The 24,738-nt window shown below is 33.9% G+C and overlaps 1 pseudogene; it reads right to left on the minus strand.

The window, feature by feature from the left end:
* Positions 1–2,357: 2,357 nt before the first annotated feature.
* LOC114220911 (protein DBF4 homolog A pseudogene) lies at positions 2,358–6,947 on the minus strand (annotated as a pseudogene).
* Positions 6,948–24,738: the final 17,791 nt, after the last annotated feature.

Consider the following 24,738-nt stretch of genomic DNA (forward strand, 5'->3'; position numbering starts at 1 on the left):
TACTTTGTACATTGTAGCATTATTTACAATAGCCAAAATTTTTAAACAATTTAAGTGCTTTGATGAATGAATGGATAAAGAGGATGTGGTATATAAAATGGAATAGTACTTACTTTTATATAAAGTAAGAGTATTTTACTTTTATCTTTTAAAAAATTAGAAAAAGAAGTAGATGAAAAAAATAAACATAAAATACCCACTTCTGGTAAACATCAAGTCTAATAATATTAATTATGTACTCAAGGTTTTCTAAAATTAATGACTTTACTGAATTTGGGATATATGTCACAAAGAAAATCACATAATTTTAGAAGTAGAAGAAAGCTTAGGTGATATTAAGTCCAATCTTGTTTTTTTAGCAATGGAGAAACCCATTTCCAAAGAATGAGGTGAAAGTGCTAGATACATTCAAGGCTGGTGCTTTTTTGACAATTCCACAAACCCACAATTCCAAAATAATAAAATTGTCAACCTTAAGTCATATAGATTATTTTGCTCCTCTAATCAAAGGATGTTTAAATGAAGTTACACCTATGATTATGTAAGGTGTAGAGATTTTTAAAAACTCTGTTTAAAGTTTCACATTTGAAGCATGACAAAATACAACTTTAAAGGTGGCATTTTGTAATTGTAGAAGTTATCTTTTCAAAGGCCTTTTAAGTCATCTATTTAAAAATAATTTAAAAAATATGTTTTGCTTCTTCTAGTTTAATAATACCAAGTCATTCAGGTGGAAAAGAGTGAGGTTAGAATTTCATGGTCTAAACAAGTTCCAATTAATAACCAGGTTTTTAGTCTATGATCACTATTTCTAAATGATGACATGTGATAGAAAAAATAGCAACTTAATTTTAAGACACCTGCTTCATTTTTGACTCTGCAGAAAACAAATCTCAAAAAACATGGCTAGTTAAGACCCTGATAATCAGAGAGTGAAAACATAATAACATCAAGTTAATTTCTGATAATATCCAAGTTTATATTTTTACAGAAATGTGATGAAAGAATTTGAGGACAATAAATTTGGGGAATATTTACTTTAAAATTTTTATTATGCATAAAATTATTAAAAATTCTTACTAAATCCTATGGGAAGGAGATGGTTTACAACCTAACTGTGCTCTTTTTCATGTACCTTTTGATTGCCCCCCTGGAAAGCAGAATTAATTCCTACTCCCATCTACTCAAAATTGGTTCAGATGTCAAGACTGATGATGTCACATCTAAACCAGAAGATATGAAAAGATTTATTACTCATATCAGAAGGCACTCCATGGAAAACACAGTGGTACCCAAGCTGGTCAAAACTGGCTTGATGAAGAAAGGTTCCAGTCAGTAGCTCTCTTCTTATGGTGAGGGCTGGACTGACATTAGGGTTCCCAAGCACAATTTGCATTATTTGTAGTTCTTGCGCAGCATCAAGGGAAGGAGATCCTGGACTTTCTAATCAACCTGATGAGTTATGGGGCAAAAGGGAATTGGGGAGAAGTTGGGCTTGAAAGTGTCAGTAGTCAAACATCAAAAATAGATTCTGTCTTACATCTTGTATTCTATATATTTTACTCTCTGCTGGCTAAATGTTTTTGGTCTATCCTCCAATCCAGTGATTTGCTCTTCATTAGTGTCAGATTTCTGTTTATTTGCTTATAAATTCAGTCTAGTGAGTAATTACAATTGAAAAAAATGTTTTCTAAAATACTTAGTGCTTTCATTGGAAGATTTGTTCAAGGTATCTCATTCATAACACTTTTGGATTTGAAAGGCCATGTGATATTTCTAGAGAAGCTTCTCCCTGAGGAAAAGGCATGTGGTTGCCCCACTTTGCTGGTTAGATGTGCTAGGCTTTCATGATTCTGGGGTATTTATTAGCAATTCTCATTGACTAATAGACTTCAGTGCATATTCTCCCATTTAGTTATAGAAGCTATCAAAGTGAGTTTTTGCTCTCCATCTATTTAATCTCTTTGTAACTCTCTATGTATTGAGGCTCCAAGTTTAAAAAAGCACTATTTCTTGAGGCCTCTTAATCTCCCAAATCTAGTGTGTGGGTTGGTTACACTAAATAAGAGAAAAACACTGTCAGCTGGAAACATAATGCATATGGGATGATAGAAGTTTCCATTCAGCCAGAGTTGGTAATAATCTTTTCTCTTGATGCATGTCAGAAGGCCATGTATAAATGTATTACTTCAACCAATTTTCTCATTATTATAACAGAAAAATATAGAAAAAATTGTGAATGCTGTAAAATAAAATAGAAAACTTAAAGTAAATGCTCATTAAAGGAAAATGGAAAAAATGAATTTGTTTTTGAGTGCATTTATTCATTTGCCAACTGGAAAAAATATCTGTAAGGTCTACATGTTGACTGATAGACTTGTATCAATGGTAGTTTCCTGATTTTTTTTCCACTTCTGAAAGATATTTATTTTTTTAAGTCTAAAAGTCAGTAAAGTTGCAGAAGTTGAAAGGGAAGAGAAAAACATTGACAACAGATTATCTAAATTTTCCTCTTCCCAAATATCTAAAGCATCCCCTATACCATTGTTTTCAGTATAGCTTGTGAAACCCAAAAATTCTGACTTCTCTTCACTAGTCTGAAATAAGTCCAGCAGGGATTGTACTGGTGAGGTACAAACTCTGTTTCCTTCTTGTATAATAAGAAATTCAGTTTTTTCCTTATCAAATTCCACACTTGATTCCAGATTCTGTTTTATTCATTCTTAATAATATTTTCACTTTCCAATGGATCTTACCAAAAGGTAAACTATCCATATTCTTGGTTTTCACATTCATTGGGTTCTTTAGAAGGACTTTGGAATGGAGTCTTTGCCTGAATTGTTAGCTGCTTCTGTGAATTGTTTATTGCTAACAGTCTGGAATCATGACCAAATACTGGGTGAAGGTCCTTTTCTTTCAGATCCTTTGCTGGAAAAAGCACAGCATCTGACTTTTGTTTTGGTTGAGATGCAGTGTTACCTGTATTGACATTAGAAACTTGTACAGATACCTGTAGCTTACATGGACAGTGATTTACCCTTAGTTCTTCTAAGTCATTTTCATTTATTATTAATTTAGGTTCATAAATGTCAGGAATGCATCCCTATTTATTTTTATGTGGAGGTAGATTTGTAAAATTTTGTTTTATACCATTTTCTGCTGGATTTTTAACATGGAACATATACTGGTTGTCTCTCATCAAGTCCTCTCAATTTGCTTGAAGGGTAGGGGATGCATTCTGAAATAAACACAAATTTTTGTTCAGGTTCCTAGGTTTCTTTAAATAGGAAACTGCTCAATTCCTCGTACATTATTTCCTCTGAAATCTTTCTGAGAAAAATGTTGCAATCTTAGCTTTTCTTTTGGTTCAGATTTTTTTCAGGATAGTTGCAATAATAGGAAAAAGGGATCAAATACTGTATTTTATTATTTTCTTTTTAGGCATGTCCCTTTCATTTTCCATAAAGTCAAAAATTAACTTAGACACAATATCATCAAGAACTTGGTAATGATTACTCTGCAGTTTCTGTATTGCTCACTTGGAAGATGAGTTTCAAGAGCTTCATATTTCTGCAAGTATTATTCTCAGTATCCATTTTTTCTTCTCTTTCAAATGTCATTGAATCGGGATTCCACCACATTTATTGCCATCTGTTTGGATTTTGAGTTTGCTTTTGGATGTTAGATGGTTTATCTACATCAAATGGACTGGAGCGCTTCTGAATAGAGTAATTTATAAAAGGCATATTGGTCAGCTGAAGATAAAATGATCTATAAAGTTGGTTTGTATCTTCCACCTTTACAAAAGGTTTTTTGAGTCTCCCTGTTCTTGCTTTCTGGGTGCCAATACCTACTCTTTTCCTCATCAATATGAAGCAATTTTTGCTCCCCATGATACAGCACTTGATAATATACTATTTGAAGGAATAAAATCATAATCCTTGATAACTTTTTCAACCAATGATTTTCCTCTGCTCAAACACACTGAATGTAGAGACTTAATAGAACTTCCATCATGGGTGGCATGAGGTGAAGTGGTCTGTGCAGTATATGCAGATTCTGGACTTAGTACAGAAGAAATTCTTCCCAAAGTTTGTGCAAATTTGGTTTCCTTTTATTTGAAATAAGATATCTGATATCTTTGCTGAGAATTCTTCAACTTGCCCTCCCAGATATGGTGACAGAAGGTAAGTCACTGTAAAATACTTGCCCCAAAGTGGCTTATATTTGGATTTTTTTTTTCACTTTTGACCTGGAAATGTCCTCTGCTGTGGATCCTCAGGGCTCCAGAGTTCATGGCAGCTGCTGAGTACCTATGTGTTGGGTCCAGGGAGGGTGTCACATGCTAGACCGCCATGAAAACACTGCTCCTCAAGGCAGATTTACTGGCATTTGTCTCTCCCCATCTACGGACTACCAGTAGTTTCCTCATTTTGATAATTCTACTATTTCATGTAAAAAAGTTTCTGTTTTTAGGAAGCACATACTGAAATAATTAAGGCAAAGGGAAAGCAGGTCTACAACTTATTTTCAGAAGGTTTAGAAAAAAGAAATAAAATTTAGATGATAAATAGGTTAGATAGATAAAATGGTAAAGCACATAAAGTGTTAACATTTGGGGAATCTGGGTAAAACATGGAAATTCTTGGTGATTTTTCTGCACATTTTCTGTAAATATGAAATGTTAAAAAACTTAAAAGAGTAATGTCAGAGAAACTGCTGATTTTTTTTTACTACTCGTTCTAAAGGTTATTCTGCTGCAATATTTAAATGAAACAGGTAATCCCGTTTTATTGTAGGATTTCTCATCACAATTATTTTACTCCAAAAATAGTCTGATTCAGTGCAAAAGCAAAAGACATAAAACAAAACAAAGAAAATAAAAACAAAATAAACCTAATATAAGATTTTAGTGCAGGGGCGCCTGGGTGGCTCAGTTATTAAGCGTCTGCCTTGGGCTCAAGTCATGATCCCAGGGTGCTGGGATCCAGCCCCACATCGGGCTCCCTGCTCAGTGAGAAGCCTGCTTCTTCTTCCACTCCCGCTGCTTGTGTTCATGCTCTCGCTCTCTCTCTCTCTGACAAATAAATAAATAAAATCTTTAAAAAATAAAAATTAAAAAAAATTTAGTGCATTTTTCCCCTGGAGTTAAGAATATTCCAACTATTTTTAGACAGTCTTAACTACAACAACACTCCTATTGCTCTTCACCTGTAGATATTTTATTTGTATAAGCATCTATATAATGATACAGAATACAATCAGGGATTTAACTTGGACAGATATGATTAGATATTGCCTCTCCCATCATATCTCTAAGTTGAATGTTACCTATTCTATTTCTTCATTTTTCATGTGCAATAAGCCATTGATAGTTTTTCAGAAAAAGAAAAAGAATTCAGTTATATAACTTGTAAGGAATTAGCACTTTTAGATCATTGTTTCAATTGAGTGCACATTTCCTACACTTTAAACTTAGGGTTAATTAAATAATTCATATATGGTTTGAAATCAAATACACAACAGAAGCTTTTGTAATTATTAGAACCACCATATATTTGTCCCTGAGATTCTCTTCCGCTTCTGTGTTATCCTTCTGAAAAGCAAAAATAAATAACTTTCTAAAAGAAAGCTCCAGTAACCATTCTCTTCTTTAATTGAAAAGTTAGGCTGGAGTTAATGATATATAAACCTTCATTATGTATTGTCTAATTTAGAATAGTTCTGTAATACAAAAGGAAATCATAGAGTAAATAATCTGACAAATCTGTTAATAACAAATCTTGCTTGAAACAAGGTGTTTGATTATTAGTATTTGATTTTGATACAGAAAGAGCATGAGATATAGCTATAGGTATGTCTTATCATATATTCATGGTTTTATCCTAAAAGAAATTGTAAGACCTCCTGCTGAAATCTGACAGAAATAAGCCAATTATAAGGTAAAGATGTAAAATGTAGATATTGTATCTCTATGACTCCTCAATGTGGTATTAAGTCACTGGCATTAAGCAATCTGTCATTTTCCTCGATCATCAATATCCCATCTGCAGCTGACAGTTGCTGTCAGAGAAGGCTAGAAACAGCTGCTTCTTAATTATGAGGAATATGAATAGAGAGATATAAGAAAGTCTAAGCTGAATAATTCTTGGTACTGGTAAAAATCTGATTACTATGGTAGAATGCAACAGCCAAGGAAAATTTGGTGGAGTGCTTTTTAAAAAGGTTCACCCATATATGGAGAATCTGCTGTCTGTGTCCCTTATGGGGTGTATTTAGATATTCTTCTAAATGTTAGGTAGATGTAACCAGGTTATAAAAGCTTTTATTTAAGAATTTTAGTATAACTAGAAATGTATGGTTTCCACGAAAAAATTTTGGGACGCGTGGGTGGCTCAGTCATTAAGTGTCTGCCTTCAGCTCAGGTCATGATCCCTCCCGGGTCCTGGAATTGAGCCCCACATCAGGCTCCTTGCTCAGAGGGGATCCTGCTTCTCCCTCTGCCTGCCACTCCCCCTGCTTGTACTCTCTCTCTGATAAATAAATAAATAAATAAAAATAAATAAAATCTTTAAAAAAAGAAAAGAAAATTTCCGAAAGGTTTCTTCTGGATTATTCATTTGTTTAATTTAAAAATAAAGGATTGAACATACTTTCTTTCAACAAGGTGATGACCACTTATGGATTTCATTGCCTATAACCAATAAAAAAGAATTTTAGCAAGACATTTCCTTCTTATTCTATAATTTGCCTATTCACTATCTTTTGAAATATAAATGGGCTTTCCACAAAGTGTGTTTAACTCTTACATATTACTAGTGGGAATGCAAAATGGAACTGGTACTGCCAATGAAAGAGAATTTGTCATATCTAATTAAATTATATATATATGTACATGTATATATATATACATATATATATATAAAATTTACCCATTGGCCCAGCATTTCCACTTGTAAGAAATTACACCAAAGACAAACTGCCAAAAAAATGAATAAATAAACGTATGCTTAATACTATTCTTAAACACTACTTTTAAATGATAAACATCAGAAACAATTCAAATGTCCATCAATAGAATACTGGTTTAATAAATTATGATATAGCCATACTATGTAGTACACGATGCTATAAAAAGTGTAAAAATATCTCTGTTGACTATTATGGCAAAATCTCCATGATGCATTATTAGATTAAAACAATCAGATTAAAGATATCCACATAATTTGAATATTATTATTTTGAATATCTAAGAAAGGAGAAATCTAAACATAAATATGTATTCACACACACATATATATCTATATCTATATTTTTTTCAAGTTTATTTTAGATGACTTGATTAACTATTGACTATATTGAGTTTCCCTTCCAAGTAACTAGGATAGTTTGGAAAGACATGCTCGTTTGTGCAGAAAAACTGATGACCCTGAATCACATGACGGGGCAGGATATCAAGCTCTCTTGTGAATTATCTTCCATATATGGAAGATAATTCCATATATATATGGAATTATATATATATATAATATATATATGGAAGATAATTTTTAGTATAGTTTGGAATTATATATATTATATGTATAATATATATATTCCATATATACAATATATATATTTAAATTATTTTATTTGCAGTTGACACAAAATATTACATTAATTTCAGGTATACAATATAGTGATTCAACAAGTTTATTCATTTGAAAGAGAGAGAGCATGAGCAGGGGGAGGGGCAGAGGGAGAAGTAAGCTCCCTGCTGAGCAGGGAGCCCCACCTAGGGCTTGATCCCAAGATGTTGGAATCATGACTTGAGTTGAAGGCAGATGCTCAATCGACTGAGCCACCCAGGCGCCCCTCAACAAGATTATACATTATGCTATGTTCTTCACAAGTGTAGCTACCATCTGTCCTCTTAAATTGCTATTACAATGTCATTGACTATAGGCTATGCTTTTATTCCCATGGCTTATTCATTTTGTAATGAGAAGCCTGTATCTCCCTCTCCCCTTCATCATCTTCCCTGGCTTCTACCCCCCTTATCCTCTGGAAACCATCATTTTGTTCTCTGCATTTATAGGGTTAATTCTGCTTTTTTATTTGTTTTTATTTATTTTTTATTGATTGATTTTTTTAGATTTCACATATGAATGAAATCAGATGGTATTTGCCTTTCTCAGTGACTTGTTTCACTTAGTGTAATACCCTCTAGGTCTATGCTGTCTCATAAGGCATGATCTCTTTTTATGGCTGCATATATTCCACTGTATACATAGATATAGATATAGATGATATAGATATCACATCTTCCTTATCCATTTGTCTATTGATTGACCCTTAGGTTGTTTACATATCTTAGTTATTGTAAATAAATCTGCAATAAACATAAGACTTCATATATCTTCTTAATTTCATTTTCTTTGGGTAAATATTCACTTATATTTAAAAAAATATGGTTACTTATACCTCCTTCCATGATAGAATAACTGTACTAGAATTTCCCTGCAATTATAAATGAATTGACAAAACATACCAAACATCTATTTTTAGAGCTTAAAAAATTATGAGCACAGGACTATTTCTCAGAGAAGGGAAATTCATGAGGTGAGACCCATATATTCTTTGGATCTCTGCACAGATAAAATTTCCTGGAGTTGAAACAATGCATAGACATGGAACACAAGAAGAGTGTGATAATCCAACTGTACTGAGGAGACAGAAATCATTAGTAGGGGCTCTGAATTACCTGGATCTAGTAGGGCAGTTTATTAGAGAAGGACCAGAGCTGAGATGGAAATCTCTGTGAATTCCTCAAGGACCCTTGGCTGAGTCATTTGGTCATATAGGTGCAGCTGGATTGACAGTGGAATAAAAATGCTAGAGGCTGTGCACACTGGGAAACACTGGAGTTCCAGACCAGCCAGAGTGGGAAGATCTTACTACTTACATGAAGTATTCAAATAAGACAGTAGAATGACCACACTTAAGAATAAGAAACTATATTAAAATAACATCCGTTGAAGGCCCTAAAAAATCTAAAACCAAACCTCAACAAGATCATTTTAAACCTCAAGGAAACTTCATACTGTTTTCCAGAGTGACTGCACCAGTTTGCATTCCCACCAACAGTGCACAAGGATTCCCCCTTCACCACATCCTCACCAACAACTGTTGTTTCCTGTAACAGTTAAAAATAGAACTACCCTATGACCCAGTAATTGCTCTACTAGATATTCACCCAAAGGTTACAAAAATACAGATTCAAAGGGATACATGCCCTCTGATATTTATAGCAACATTATCAACAATAGCTAAATTACAGAAAGAGCCTGAATGTCCATCAACTGATGAATGGATAAAGAAGAAGCAGTATATATACACAATGGAATATTACTCAGCCATCAAAAAAATGAAATCTTGCCGTTTGCAATGACGTGGAAAGAGCCAGAGAGTATTATGCTAAGTGAAATAAGTCAGTTAGAGAAGGACAAATACCATATGATTTCACTCATATGTGGAACTTAAGAAACAAAACAGCTGAACATAAGGGGAGAGAAGGAGAGAGGCAAACCATAAAACAGACACTTGTCTATAAAGAACAAATTAAGGGTTGATGGAAGGAAGGTGGTTGGGGGGATGGGTTAAATGGGTAATGGGTATTAAAGAGGGCACTTGTGCTGAGTGTTATATGTATGTGATGAATCACTAAATACTACACCTAAAGCCAATATTAGACTATATGTTAACTAACTAGAATTTAAATAAAAACTTGAAAAAGAAAGAAACTGTGAGTAAACCAAAATTGGGGGGAAATATTCATATACACATATATGACATACAATTTATATCTAAAATAAAAAATGTTCAAAAATATTTAGAAAAAAATTCAGTTAACATAGTAAAAAAAAAAAAAATCCCAATCAAAATGTGTAAAGATGTGAATAGAAACCTCACAGAAGATATATGAGCAACCAAAGTACACTTAGAAAGATGCTCACCTTCTTTAGAGATCAGATAAATGAAAAGTAAACCCCCAATTTAATATCACATTACTTTCACTAGAATGGCTAACACTAAAAGTCTGGATAATGAAAAGCTTTTTGAGGACTTTGAACAACTGACCTTATTAAAATTGTTGATTGGAGTGTAAAGTGGTACCCTGGAAAGAAATTTGGTAGTTTTTCAGTACTCATAAGCATACACTATCTTAGGAACTAGCAACTTAGGAATTCTGCTTCTTGAATGGATCTAAAAGTAATGAAAGCATGTGTCCTGAAAAAGGTTTGGACAAGATTGTTCATAGAATTTTGATCAGAATTACTCCTAACTGGAAACCACCTGTTGGTCAATATGTGTTATGGATTGAATTGCATCCCCGAAATTTTGTTGAATCTCAGCCCTCAATGTGACTGCATTTGGGGATAGGGTCACTAAAGAGATAATTAAGGAAATGAGGTTCTTATGTAAGTGGGGCCCTTTTCCAATACGATTGATGTCCATATAGGAAGAGACACCAGAGATCTCACTCTCTCTCTGCTTTGTTAGTAAACAATAAGAAAGTAAACATCTGCAAGCCAGAAAGAATCTACCAAGAAATGACTATGCTATAGTACTCTGATCTTGGACTTTCAGCCTCCAGAATTCTGAGAAAGTAAGTTTCGGCTATGTAAACCACCCAATGTAGGGTGTTTTGTTACAGCATCCTGAGCTAATGCAAGATGTAAAAAGAAAAATAAACTGTTATAAATAGACAAATTTTTTAAGATGCATGTATTGGTAATGCATGCATCAATATAGACTAGTGTCACTGATATTATATTAAGTAAGTAAACTAAACATAAAAGAATATGTATAGCATAATTTCATTTTTATGAATTTCTACAGGGATAAAGTCCAGACTGGTGATTCAGAAAGATGAGGGTGGGTGATTGACAATAAAGGGGAAATTTCTGGGATAATGAAATCCTTATCTTCATTGGAGGACTGGTTACATGGATAATTTTTTTAGCAATACTGGACTTTTATAAAGCTACATAATATTTATTGGTCAAAGAGAGAGATTCCTAAACTTTAGAGTTGGAGAGGACTATAAACATAATCTGGCCAGCTTCTTTATTTTTTCTTATTAAAATTTTTATTTATTTATTTATTTTTATTATTATTATGTTATGTTAATCACCATACATTACATCATTAGTTTTGATGTAGTGTTCCATGATTCATTGTTTGCTTATAACACCCAGTGCTCCATGCAGAACACACCCTCTCTAATACCCATCACCAAGCTAACCTACCCTCCCACCCCCTTCCCCTCTAGAACCCTCAGTTTGTTTTTCAGAGTCTATATAGTCTCTCATGGTTTGTCTCCCCCTCCAGTTTCCCCCCCTTCATTCTTCCCCTCCTGCTATCTTCTTCTTCTTTTTTTTAACATATAATGTATTATTTGTTTCAGAGGTACAGATCTGTGATTCAACAGTCTTGCACAATTCACAGCACTCACCATAGCACATACCCTCCCCAATGTCTATCACCCAGCCACCCCATCCCTCCCACCCCCCGCCACTCCAGCAACCCTTAGTTTGTTTCCTGAGATTAAAAATTCCTCATATCAGTGAGGACATAGGATACATGTCTTTCTCTGATTGACTTATTTTGCTCAGCATAACACCCGCCAGTTCCATCCCCGTCATTGCAAAAGGCAAGATTTCATTCCTTTTGATGGCTGCATAATATTCCAGTGTGTGTGTGTGTGTGTGTGTGTGTGTGTGTGTGTGTGTGTGTGTGTGTGTGTGTATACCACTTCTTCTTTATCCATTCATCTGTCGATGGACATCTTGGCTCTTTCCACAGTTTGGCTATTGTGGACATTGTTGCTATAAGCATCGGGATGCACGTACCCCTTCAGATCCCTGCATTTGTATCTTTGGGGTAAATACCCAGTAATGCAATTGCTGGGTTGTATGGTAGCTCTACTTTCAACTTTTTGGGGAACCTCCATACTGTTTTCCAGAGTTGTTGCACCAGCTTGCATTCCCACCAACAATGTAGGAGGCTTCCCCTTTCTCTGCATCCCCGCCAACATCTGTCGTTTCCTGACTTGTTAATTTTAGCCACTTTGACTGGTGTGAGATGATATCTCATTGAGGTTTTGATTTGGATTTCCCTGATGTCAAGCAATGTTGAGCACTTTATTTTAATGAAGCAAAGCAATTATTTCCCATCATTTTTACTGGCTAAAGCAGGATGATTATCAAATTTTCTTGATTGCAGGGTAATATTGTTTCTTTTTAATTTATTTTTATTTGTTTTTACTTTGTTGTCTTTGATAAGACAGTGCATTTTACATATTTTTGATAGTTATCTGCAACACCATAAATAAAATAGTAAAATTTCTGGTTACTAAAAAATCTGAAAATAAGAAAATAGAATCATTTATTGTTAGCAGCATGGCACTGTCATTCAGAATATGTTCTATTATTTACTGTGTATATGAGTTTGAAGAGGCTGTGTTACTTCTCAGTGACTCATTTCTTTTATTTACTTTTAAATCATTGTCATTTGCAAAATAAGGAGAAAAGCAATACCCCCTTAATGAGTTGATTTTGAAACTGAAATGAGATAAAACATTTAAATTATATCAAATGATACTTGACATATTATAAATACTCAGTAAATAATGAAATAATGAATATTTGTGTATTATGAATGCCTGCGCCAGTTATAATTTGTGTAATAATCTGAATCATATAAAAATGATTAAGCATAGGCACCTGGGTGGCTCAGTTGGCTGAGTGATTGCCTTTGGCTCAGGTCATGATCTTAGGGTCCTGGGATCTAGCCCTGCATTAGGCTCCCTACTCAGCAGGGAGTCTCCTTCTCCCTCTGCTCCTCCCCCCACCTCATTTTCTCTCTCTCTCAAATAAATAAATTAATTAATTAATCTTTAAAAAAATGATAAAACATCCTTCCATCCAAATCAAAATCTAAAAAAAAAAAAAACAAAAAACTAGTTCAGAGTTATGGAAAGAGTATTTCCCTTGGGGAAAAAAACACAACAGTTTGTCAAATTATCTAAACTATTTCAATTATTAAATGAGAAAGTATTTTGAAATGCTTAACATATTAGGAAACCCACAAGCAGGTTTCTTCTCATTCCTTTATTTTTTTTCAACCACAAACAAATGGAAGGCACTATTTACATAATAACATAAATATGACAGCAGCAATACAAGTGACAAAAAAAAAAGAGGGGCGCCTGGGTGGCTCAGTCATTAGACGTCTGCCTTCAGCTCAGATCATGATCCCAGGGTCCTGGGATCAAGTCCTGCATTGGGCTCCCTGCTCTGCAAGGAGCCTGCTTCTCCCTCTGCCTTTGCCTCTCTCTCTGTCTCTCATGAACAAATAAATAAAATCTTTTAAAAATTGATGTAAGTTCTAAAAATGCTAATTTTGGTATAATATGAAAACTTTAATTTCAAAGTGATCGCAGTATTTGCTTAGATATAAACATAATGGGTGTTTATTGAGTGTCTCCCAACAACACTGGAAAGTAAGCATTTATAGATGAAGATATTGAAATTCAGAAAAGCTTAACAAATTGCTCTAAATTACACACTTGGTATTTACAAAGGCAGGGCTAGAATTCTAATTGATGGACATAAAAAATAGTGATGGATAACAACATAGTCATTAAAAATCAGATGCATAAAATTACATTATTGTTAAATATGTAGAGATGTAAAATCAATGAATACACATATATCTCTTAAACAGAGTCAGTTTCACTTACTATAATAGTTTGAAGCTAATCTTACCGATTCAGTCAGTATTGATGCCCTTTTATTATTTACCTTGATAAAAGTTGTTATTTTGTGTAATTATTGAGGAGGTCTACAGTTAATTGTTTCTTTGTGTGTGTAAAACTACAATCCAATAAACATTTCTGAATGGCTTTAAAGTTAGGGAATGGCTAAATTGTTTTGAAGAAAGAGAATTTCCTTCACAATTGATAAAGTTTGCAAATAAATCAAATAACGATATATTGATTAATCACTTGAAAAATAGCTCCCATCAGGTGGAATATTTACTGAAAAATTTTCATTTGAGTGAGAAGTCAGTAGTAAAGACAGAAGACAAGGCATTTATTACATGTGGTGGTGAGGGAATAGCAGGTAAATTTGTAATTTATATCTCAAGAGTGCTCTTCTATACGTCTTATATTTCCACATCTTGATCCTATTGGTTGTGCCTGAGCTCTGGCAGGCAAGGAATCTATGTTCACTTGCGGAGAATGGAATATAGAGCAGCAGATGTGGAGGCATACTAGGGAGGCCTGTGACAGACTTGGTCAAAGATGCTCTGCAGTGAGCTTGGAGAGATAACACTAGATTGGAGCTAGAGCCCCATGGATGTGTTTAAAACCACATTGGAGTATTAGTGATGTGAAGGTAAAACAGTGTCTCTTAGGCTTTTCTATTTTTCCTTTTTCTTCTCTTTCTTTCTTCTTTCTTTTCTTTTCTTTTCTTTTCTTTCTTTCTTTCTTTCTTTCTTTCTTTCTTTCTTTCTTTCTTTCTTTCTTTCTTTCTTTTCTTTCTTTCTTTCTTTCTTTCTTTCTTTCTTTCTTTCTTTCTTTCTTTCTTTCTTTCTTTCTTTCTTTTTCTCTCTTCTTTCTTCTTTTTCTCTTTCTTTCTTTCTTTCTTTCTTCTTTCTCTTTTTTTCTTTCTTCTTCTTTTCTTTCTTTCTTTCTTTCTTTCTTTCTTTCTTTCTTTCTTTCTTTCTTTCTTTTCTTTCTTCTTTTTGTAATTGGCACTAGATTGTGTTGCCATTAACTGAGATGAGAAAGACTAATTGTCTCTGAAAATGCAACATTCTGTTTTAGATTTTTAAAGTAAGAATTGTCTATTATTTGACTGTCTGGGTGTTGTTTTCTCAGCACCCAAATCCCTTGTTTTTATAAGCACCCTAAACTGTTGGTCAGGTCCCTTCTTCCCTGACAACTGCTCATACTGTTTCAAGAAGTTATTCTTCTGGCTCTAAAATGTAGCCCAGACCCACGCTAGTCAGAAACTCCCATTTCTCACTAACATTTACCCTTTCAATGTTGGATGTGACCCATTTTTAACCAATGAGCCTAGAGAAAACTTTTTTTTAAAAGATGTTATTTATATATTTGAGAGAGAGAGAAAGAGAGGGAGAGAGGGAGAGAGTGTGTGTGTGTGTGTACAAGTTGGGGGAGGAGCAGAGGGAGAGAATCTCTAAGCAGACTCCCCATTGAGTGTGGAGCCCCACGTGATGCTCCATCTCATGACCCATGAGATTATGACCTGAGCCAAAACCAAGAGTCCAATGCTTAGCTGAATGAGCCCACCCAGGTGCCCCTCTGGAGAAAAGTTCTAATGAGGGTTTATGGGAAATGAAACTTCCTTGCCTGTCTAAAAAAGCTTCCAAAAACAACTCTACATCTCTCTGGATGAAGAAAAGTGTTACAAGAACTATTCATGTTACTTAGCTAAATTCTGTCAGAGGAGGACACTGCTTACACTAAATCTTTACCATCACATGACCTATTACCAAAGACTAAACAGCGTTCTTAATGCCTCCTATGTAAACTACCTGAAAATAGTCAATATTAGCAAGTGAGTGTCTACCGAAGTCATCTTCCTCTCAGGAATACAAAGTTCTCATTTGTCCAAGAAGCATGACTGCTAGCAAACTGAGAGCCTGTCCAAGAGTCATTGAAATAGGACAAGATAAAATCAAGTTGCAAAGACCTTAGCACTTATCCACTGTTGTGTGAGAGAATAAATGCAAATTTTTCTCCCCAAAGACAAAGTAGAAAGCCAAGGTAATTGTTAGTATTCATCTTGTGACCATAAGAGGAAGCCAGTCTTAAGAAAAGCTGAGTGAGAGACGGAAAGAAATTAGGTCTCTATGTCACTGTTGAACTGCTGAATCAAACCAACCCTGAAGCTGTTCCTAACTCTGATGTGTAGTCTTTTATTGCCTAAGCCATCTGGAGTTGATGTTTCTGCAATTTATAAGAAAATAAAGTCTAACTGAAGCAATATAAAAAAGAAGATATCATTCAGACCATTGGAGATATATCTATGAAGCTTAGAACCACTCAGAAGAAAATTATAAGACATGGTACTGTTACTCATTGTGAACTAATTACAGTATTAAAGGAATGGACTTGAAAGAATACCAAGAGCTGTATGTAGACATGGGAGAGCAGAATGTTTTTCTCTAATCACTCTGTCATTTTGCTGCTTCCAAAGGCTGTGCAATTTACAAACCCACTGGCAAGTTATCATGTAGAACAATTAGTTTGGGATTGGAAGTCTTTATAGAAATGCAGCTAAAAATAAATCATGTAGACATTCTTAATTCTCCTTTTTTATTGGAAAATTTAGTGTGCTGGCATTTATCTTGCCTGAGGGGGTTATTATGATGGTTGCAGACATATTTGTATGCTTACTGTTATTACACCATAGTTCAATCAGAAGTTGAGCAAGTACTTTATATTTTATTTAATCCGAATGAAACCCACTATTTCTTATACCTTACACCTTTTCCTCTACCATACTTTTAGTCATGATTAAAAGTATTAATTGCTGAAATTAGAAAACATAATACTCTTCACATTATTTTAGCCACCAAGCTCTGTTCACTTAGCTTCCTGGATCTTCCAGGAGATTCATTTCCTCACTTCAATTTCCCTTTCACTGTCCATCTTCCTAACAGGTGCTATTCTTGGTGCTTTCATTTCCCATCCAACTTTTTGTATGATCACCAAAATTATTATTCTAATTCATGTGATTTCCCTTCCTTAAAATATTAAAGTCCTTTTATCACTTGCAATATGAAATTTAAATTTCTTAGAATTTAACAAAAAGATCATGAACTCACCCTGACTTAATATGATTTAGGTGAGGTCACAAAATTATATTTCAGGCATTGGAATACCTTCTGGGTGACAAATGTGAGAATACTTTCAATAAATGTATATCTGAAATGGTGATAGCACTCATTGCCAGCCTTTCTCCCAACATTTTCTTGATGAGCAATCTTGTACAGTTACCTTGCAAGACCTTCTCCTGGTGTGTTGTCCTCTGTGCAGAGTTGTTTCACCTTGCTCCTCACAAGCAGGAGAGATGAAGTGTTTTCTAGAGAAACAAAAGCTGAAGGAGTTCATCACTGTAAGACCGACCTTAGCGAAAATGTTAAAGCAAGTTCTTTAAGCTAAAACAAAAGAACATAAAATAGTAATAGGAAAACATAAAAGTAAAAAATCACCAATAAAGGTAAATATATAGTTAAATTCAGAATACTCTAATGTTGTAATGTTGGTGGATAAATCACTCATAACTCTAGTATGAATGTTAAAAGACAAAAGTATTAAAAGTAACTAGAACTACAATAATTTGTTAATGGATACCAATGTAGAAAGATGGAAACTGACTTCAAAATCATAAAATATGTGTGGGAAGAAGGTAAAAATGTAGTTTTGTATGTGTTTGAATCTAACTTGTTGTAGCTTAAAATAGACTCTTACAAATAAAAGATATTTTATACAGGCCTCATGGAAACCACAAAGCAAAAACATATAGTCTATAGAAAAAAAATAAAGAGAAATGAATCAAAGCATGTACAACAAAAAATCATGAAATCACAAGGGAAGAGAACAAGAGAAGTACAAGGGAACAAAGAGATTATGAAAAAAAAAAAGACAAAATGCCAATAGTAAATTCAGACATAATAATGACCTTAAATGCAGATAGACTAAATTCTCCAGTCAATATGCTGCCTAAATGAGACTCACCTCAACTTTAAGGACAAACAGGCTGAATGCCGTAATGGAAAAAGATATCCTATGCATATGGAAACTAAAGGAAAACAGGGGTAGCTCTACTTATTTCAGACAAAATAGACTTTAAGCCAAAGACAGTAATGAGAGACAAAGTTCATTATATATTGGTAAAGGATTCAGTTCATCAAGAGATATAACATTAGTAAATATTCATACAAACAAGATGGGATCAACTAAATATATAAAGTAAATATTAATAGATCTGAAGGTAGAGAATTACTGTAGCACAATAATAGTAGAGAACTTCAAAATCTCATTTCAACAACAGATAGATAATCTAGTCAGAAAATCAGTAAGCAAACATTGGACTTAAATTATACATTAGATCAGATGGACCAAATAGACATTTATAAAATATTCCATCCAACAGCAAAGAATATACATTTTTCTTAAGTATAAATGGAACATTCTCCAGGATAGATCACAAAAAAATGTCTAAGAAATTTAAGTAGATTGAAATCATATCAACCATTTTTTTCCAATCATAATGGTATAAAACTAGAATAAATTGCAAGAAGAAAACTGACAATTCACAATTATGTGGATATTAAAAAACATGCTCTTAAAACCAAACCAAAACTAAACAAAACATGCTCTTGAACAACCAATGAGTCAAATAAAAATTCAAAAAAGAAAACAAAAAGTATATTGAGACAAATGAATATGAAAATACAAAATACCAATACTTATGTAGCAAACTGAGGTCTAGTAGGGAAGTTTATAATCATAAACACTGATATTGAGGAAAAAGATCTCCAATAATAACCTATTTCTCAAGAAGCTAGAAAAGAAGAAAAAACTAAACCCAAAGTTAGTAGAATGAAGGAAATAGCAAAGATCAGAGCAGAAGTAAATGAAATAGAGATCAGAAAAATAATAGACAATCAGTGAAACTAATAGCTGTTTTTTTTAATAAACAAAATAGACAAACCTTTAACTAAACTTGGGAAGACACAAAAGGGGACTCAGATGAATGAAATCATACATGAAAGGGGAGCTAAAAAAGCTGATATCACACAAATGGAAAGGATAACAAGAGACTCTTATGAATAACTATGTGTTAACAAAATGCACAGCCTAGAAGAGATGGGTAAATTCCCAGAGACAGAAAATGTACCAAGATTGAGTCATGAGGAAATAGAAAATCCGAACAGACTAATTAGTGGTAAGAAAATTGAATCAGTATTTAAAAACCTCCCAACAAACAAAGTTCAGGACCAGATAGCTTCAACTGGCGAATTCTACCAATCATTTAAAGAAGAAATAATCCCAATCCTTCTCAAACTCTTCCAAAAAAAATAAGAGTTGAGAATACTTCCAAACAACGTTTTGAGGCCAAGTATACATTCTTAAATACTTAGAAATACATTTAACCAAAGAGTAAAAAAATTTGTACACTGGGAACTAGAGATATTGATAAAGAAGTTGAAGACACAAATAAATGGAAATATATTCCACTCTCATGGATTAGAAGAATTAATATTGTTAAAATGTCCATATTACCCAAAGTGATACATAGATTCAGTGCAATCTCTATGAAAATTAAATGGTGTATTTGACAGAAATTAAAAAAAGTTCTAAAATTTGTTTGGAACCACAAAAACCCAAACAGTCAAACAATTGTAAGAAAAAACAAAGCTGGAGCCATCACACCCTCTGATTTTAAGATGTATTACAGAGTTTTGTAATCAAAATAGTATGGTAGTAGCATAAAAATAAGCACAGAAAAGACAGCACAGACAGAAACCCACATATATGTGATTAATTCATTTATGACAAGGGAGTCAAGAATATACAATGGGATAATGATGGTTTCTCTAATAAATTATGCTGGAAAACTGGATAGCCACATGCAAATGAATAAAAGGGGATCCTTATCTTATGTTTTACATAAAAAATTAACAAATCTTCTGGAATAAAACACAGGGAGAAAGTACCCTGACATTGGTCTTTACAGTGATTTTTTTTTCTTTTTTCTTTTTGGATTTAACACCAAAAGCAGAGGCAGAAAAAGCAAAAATAAATAAGTGGGACTACAGTAAGCTAAAAAGCTGTACAGCAAAAGAAACAATCAACAAAATGAAAAGCAACCTATGGAATAAGAGAAAATATTTACAAGTCATGTATCTGATAAGAGGTTAGTAGGGAAATATATAAGATCTTATACAACTCAATAGCAAAAAAAAAGTCTGATTAAAAACGGGCAAAGAAACTAAATAGACATTTTTCCGAAGAACACATACAAATGGCCCATAGGTATAAGAAAAGGTGTTCAACATCACTAATCATCATGGAAATGCAAATAAAAACCACGGAGATATCTATCACCTTACACCTATTAGAATAGCTTTCATCGGGGGGCGCCTGGGTGGCTCAGTTGGTTAAGCGACTGCCTTCGGCTCAGGTCATGATCCTGGAGTCCCGGATTGAGTCCCACATCGGGCTCCCTGCTCAGCGGGGAGTCTGCTTCTCCCTCTGACCCTCTCCCCTCTCATGCTCTTTATCTCATTCTCTCTCTCAAATAAATAAATAAATAAATCTTAAAAAAAACAAAAAAGAATAGCTTTCATCGGGGCCCCTGGGTGGCTCAGTTATTAAGCGTCTGCCTTCGGCTCAGGTCATGATCCCAGGGTCCTGGGATCGAGCCCTGCATCAGGCTCCCTGCTCCTTAGGAATCCTGTTTCTCCTTCTCCCTCTCCCCCCTGTTTGTGATCTTGCTCTCACTGTGTCTTTCTCTGTCAAATAAAAAACAAAACAAAACATAATGTTAGCTAAGATTGCTATCATGTCACATAATTACCATTTCTTTTTTGTGGTGATAACATTTAAGATTTACTTTCAGGAATACAAATAAAAGTATTGTTAACTATAATCACAATGCTGTGCATTAGATCCTCAGAGCTTATTCATCTTCTAAGAGCAAGTTTGTGTCTTTGACCATTATCTCCCAATTCTCCTATCCCTCAGGCTCTGATAATCACCATTCTACTCTCTTTCTATCTGATTGGCCTTGCAGATTCCACATGTAAGTGAGATAATACAGTATTTGTATTATCTATTTTTTATTTGTATTATTATCTATTTTATTTGTAAACACAAATAAATAGTATTTGTGTTTCTCTGTCTAACTTATAGGATTTAGCATAATAACATCAAAGTCCACCCCAGTTATTGCTAATGGCATGATTTCCTTTTTTTCATGGCTGAATAACATTCCAGTGCATGTGTGTGTGTATGTGTGTATACCACAAACATTGTTTTTTTTTTTTTTTTCAGCTAAAGAACAGGTGAGATTTTATTAGATTTAACAGTGTGTGTTCCAGGGATAATGAAGACAATGATTTGGTTGAAATGGCAGAATGGTTCCATGGAGTTATATTAGATAAGATTGATAAGGAAATTGAATACATATAATAATGGACCTTAAAGTCTAGTTTCATAATTTTGAGAACTTTGTGAACACAAGGGAGAATCACAGAAAAGTATTATGGAGGAGAAAAGAACCTCAGCCACCCAATTCAGCAAATGAAAATAACTGTTTCTACCATGTGATAATTTTTGTTTTAAGTGCCGGAGTGAATACAACAATGAGCAAGAAACAGTTTCTAAGTGAGAGTGTAAAGATAACTTTCAGCTCCAGGAGTCTACAATAAAATTGCTCTTATTGGACAATTATTCTGTATGTAAATGTTGGATAGATGAAACATGAAAAGAAGGGAAGTAGAAATGACAATAATAAATGTACATAAATGAGACATAGGAATGGGTGGCAGTAAAACTGAAGGTACATGATAGAAAAAAATGATGCTTTGAAAGAAGGCATTTTAACTTTCCATACAATTAATCACTTATAGTTAATGGTCTGAGCATTGGTTTCTTCTCATGTACATTTCTTTTATTTTCCTCACTAGATCACCAGACTACCTGAAGGTTGGACATCATATATTAAAACTTGCCTCCCTTGCAATGTTTACCACAGTATCTTATGAATAGTAAGTATTGAAAAGTGCTGCTTAATTCATATAAAGAATATTTAGAGGCACCTGGGTGGCTCAGTTGGTTAAGTAACTGCCTTTGGCTCAGGTCATGATCCTGGAGTCCTGGGATTGAGTCCCCTATCAGGTTCCCGGCTCGGTGGGGAGTCTGCTTTTCCCTTTTACCCTCCCCCGTCTCGTGCTCTCTCTCTCTTTCTCATTCTCTCTCTCTCAAGTAAATAAAATAAAATCTAGAAAAAAGAAAAATAATATTTTAGCAATTTGAATTGATCAGGTTGGGATAAATGTAGACTCTGACAGAAAGTGTCATGAGAAGAAATATTTAGAGAATTATTTAACTGGTTAGAGTGCAGAAAGTTTTCATTTATTGAAAAGGGAAATGTAAAGTTAGAGAAAAGATTATATAAACTTTTTATGTTTAATATATAATTTTGATACATAAAATATGATTATATAACTAATAGAATAATTATCTTCCTCTTGATTATTGGCAATTTTATTTGATGAGTTGTTTGAAGAAAAGGCCAAATCTCTTCCATATAACATCTTGAAAATTGTTAGTTTAAATGCTAAATGACAGTAACAATTCATTTAATACCTTTCAAATATATACAAATTGAAACAATATTAACATCTAAGGCAATTTCTTATTAATCAAGCTAAGACAGCGATGTGCATAGCATTTCAGTAGTATACATATATAGGTCAAACTTTTCAGGTCTTCAGATACTTTTTTTTTCTTTTTTGGAGTTTGAGGTCCCCCTTGGCTTACAACAGCAGTTCTAGCCTCTTGAAATCAGTACCTCTATCACACACACTTTGAATTTGTAGACAGAAGATGTAGTGCAAAGGGGGTTAAAGAGAAGAGTTGCCAAGGACCGGGTATGAGATTTACATACAAACAGACACATAGGGAATGAGAACTAAAAGACATATGATCTTCATTTGATTAAATGAGTATTTCCTAAATCTCCTACATCATTTTGTTCATAGGTAAAGCCTCCAATTAATCATGCACAGATAGACACACACTGTGCTGATAAAAATTTGCATTGCTCTATCTTCAGTTCTTGAAAGACAGCAATTACACCTTTCGAATAAATGGCTTTGTTGAGAGTAAGAATAAACAGAGATAGTAGATGGGAAATCTAATGGAAAATCAATCTGTTGGAGCAATTTCTCCCATCTTCAATTAGAGCTACATTTCTTTTCAAGCAGGTTGTATTTAGAAGGAATAAAATTAACTCTAGAGTGAATGTGCAAAAATAAAAACAAATAAATTTGGCTTTACAGAGTAGTTGATAGTCTTGAGGATAAAATAAGCCTTCAGCTGCCAAGACATTCAGCTGATTTCCAAATTTGACCAAGGGTATCAGGGCAAACTTCTTGTCTTACATTGAAGTCATAGGATCTTAAATGTATGCAGGACAGACAAAATTATGGATTTCAAACTTCCAAAAGTGTGTAGTGAACAGTTCTATTTGTATTTATCTCTCTCAAGAAGATAAGGAAAGTAATTGCTCTTGACAGGATTTAAACCTCCAAAGGTAAGCTGGTTAAACTAATCCTCTGCTTCTATATATGCACCGTTTGTTAAAATTAAAGAGGTTACTTATTATCATGAAGATCAAAATTTTAATTATTTTCCTCTTTATACTTCCGTGCTATCCTTAAATTCTCATCTATTGTCATAATTAATGGATGGTCATCAAAGCAATGCTCCACAATCAGAATCAGCCTCCAGAATCAGACACAACGAGATTTAAATATTTATTCTGTAACGTACAAACTCAAGACTGATGAGCTTCAAGAAAACACTTAACTTTTTTGTGCTTTAATTTCCTTATATTTAAAATGTAATAAGAAAAACACTAATAATTTTGTGTGGAGTGTTAAATAAATAATACAACTGATACCCCCAAAATGTAATATGGTTATACAATGGAAGACCACATTTTTTTTTTTTTACATCATGGAGTCATGATAGAAATGTATAATACATCACATATCTTTTTTATACTTTAAAGAATTGAGGTCAGTTTCATTTATAAGACGATTTAAACAAGCCTTGAAAGGTTACAAGCTGCCACAATTATACTGGGACATTTTCTTACAAAGAAGAAAATGTGCTGGATGTGTGTGGCATTTCATTACTTACTCTTTAATATTATGCCTTCATATAAATAATCATTGGAAATTGAGTGTGAATTTGTTTTATCGTGTCTCTTTTTGTTGTTGTTGTTGTTGTGTCATGTGTTAGAGGTGGTTTGTGTGATGAGAAGACACTGATAAAGAAGGTAGAAAGCAAAGGAAAGAAGGTGGAAATCAATTAAACAGAAATTCTCAGAGTCTTCTCTTGAGTCCTCCTGAAAGCATCCTGAGATCCAAGAGAACTTCTGGGGACTCTGGGAGAATAGCCGAATGCAGCTGGCCACAAATGTGAATGTCTTTTAAGTACCCCTTCAATGTGTCTAAAGGGAGGCAGACTTCCCATTTACTTTTTTGATCCTTGCTTATTTAATAAAAATAACTTTTAGTTATATGGCCATACATATTCTGCAGCCTGTTTTCAAGAGTCAGAAACCACCATTCAGACTTTAGAAGCTACTCAAAATACTGTACAAGACTGACTTTTCCAACTCAAACTTGCAAAGTGACAGCAATATCACAACAGCATCCTATGTGCAGAAATTCTGGTGTGATGAGAAAGCCCAAGATGGCCAGTCCACATATCCCAGTCCAGGATGATTTGAATACGGGCAAATTATTTCAGTCCATCAGTTTCCATGAGGCTATCCTAAACATACAGTATGGAATGTGATTGTGTGTCTAATGCTACCTCTATGAAGTCCAGCTCTGAGGAGCCTCAGTGGTCAG

The sequence above is a fragment of the Eumetopias jubatus genome, unplaced genomic scaffold, assembly GCF_037043125.1.
Source record: "Eumetopias jubatus isolate StellerSeaLion01/CBP00866 unplaced genomic scaffold, mEumJub1_p1.0 scaffold_4, whole genome shotgun sequence".
Lineage (NCBI taxonomy): Eukaryota > Metazoa > Chordata > Mammalia > Carnivora > Otariidae > Eumetopias > Eumetopias jubatus.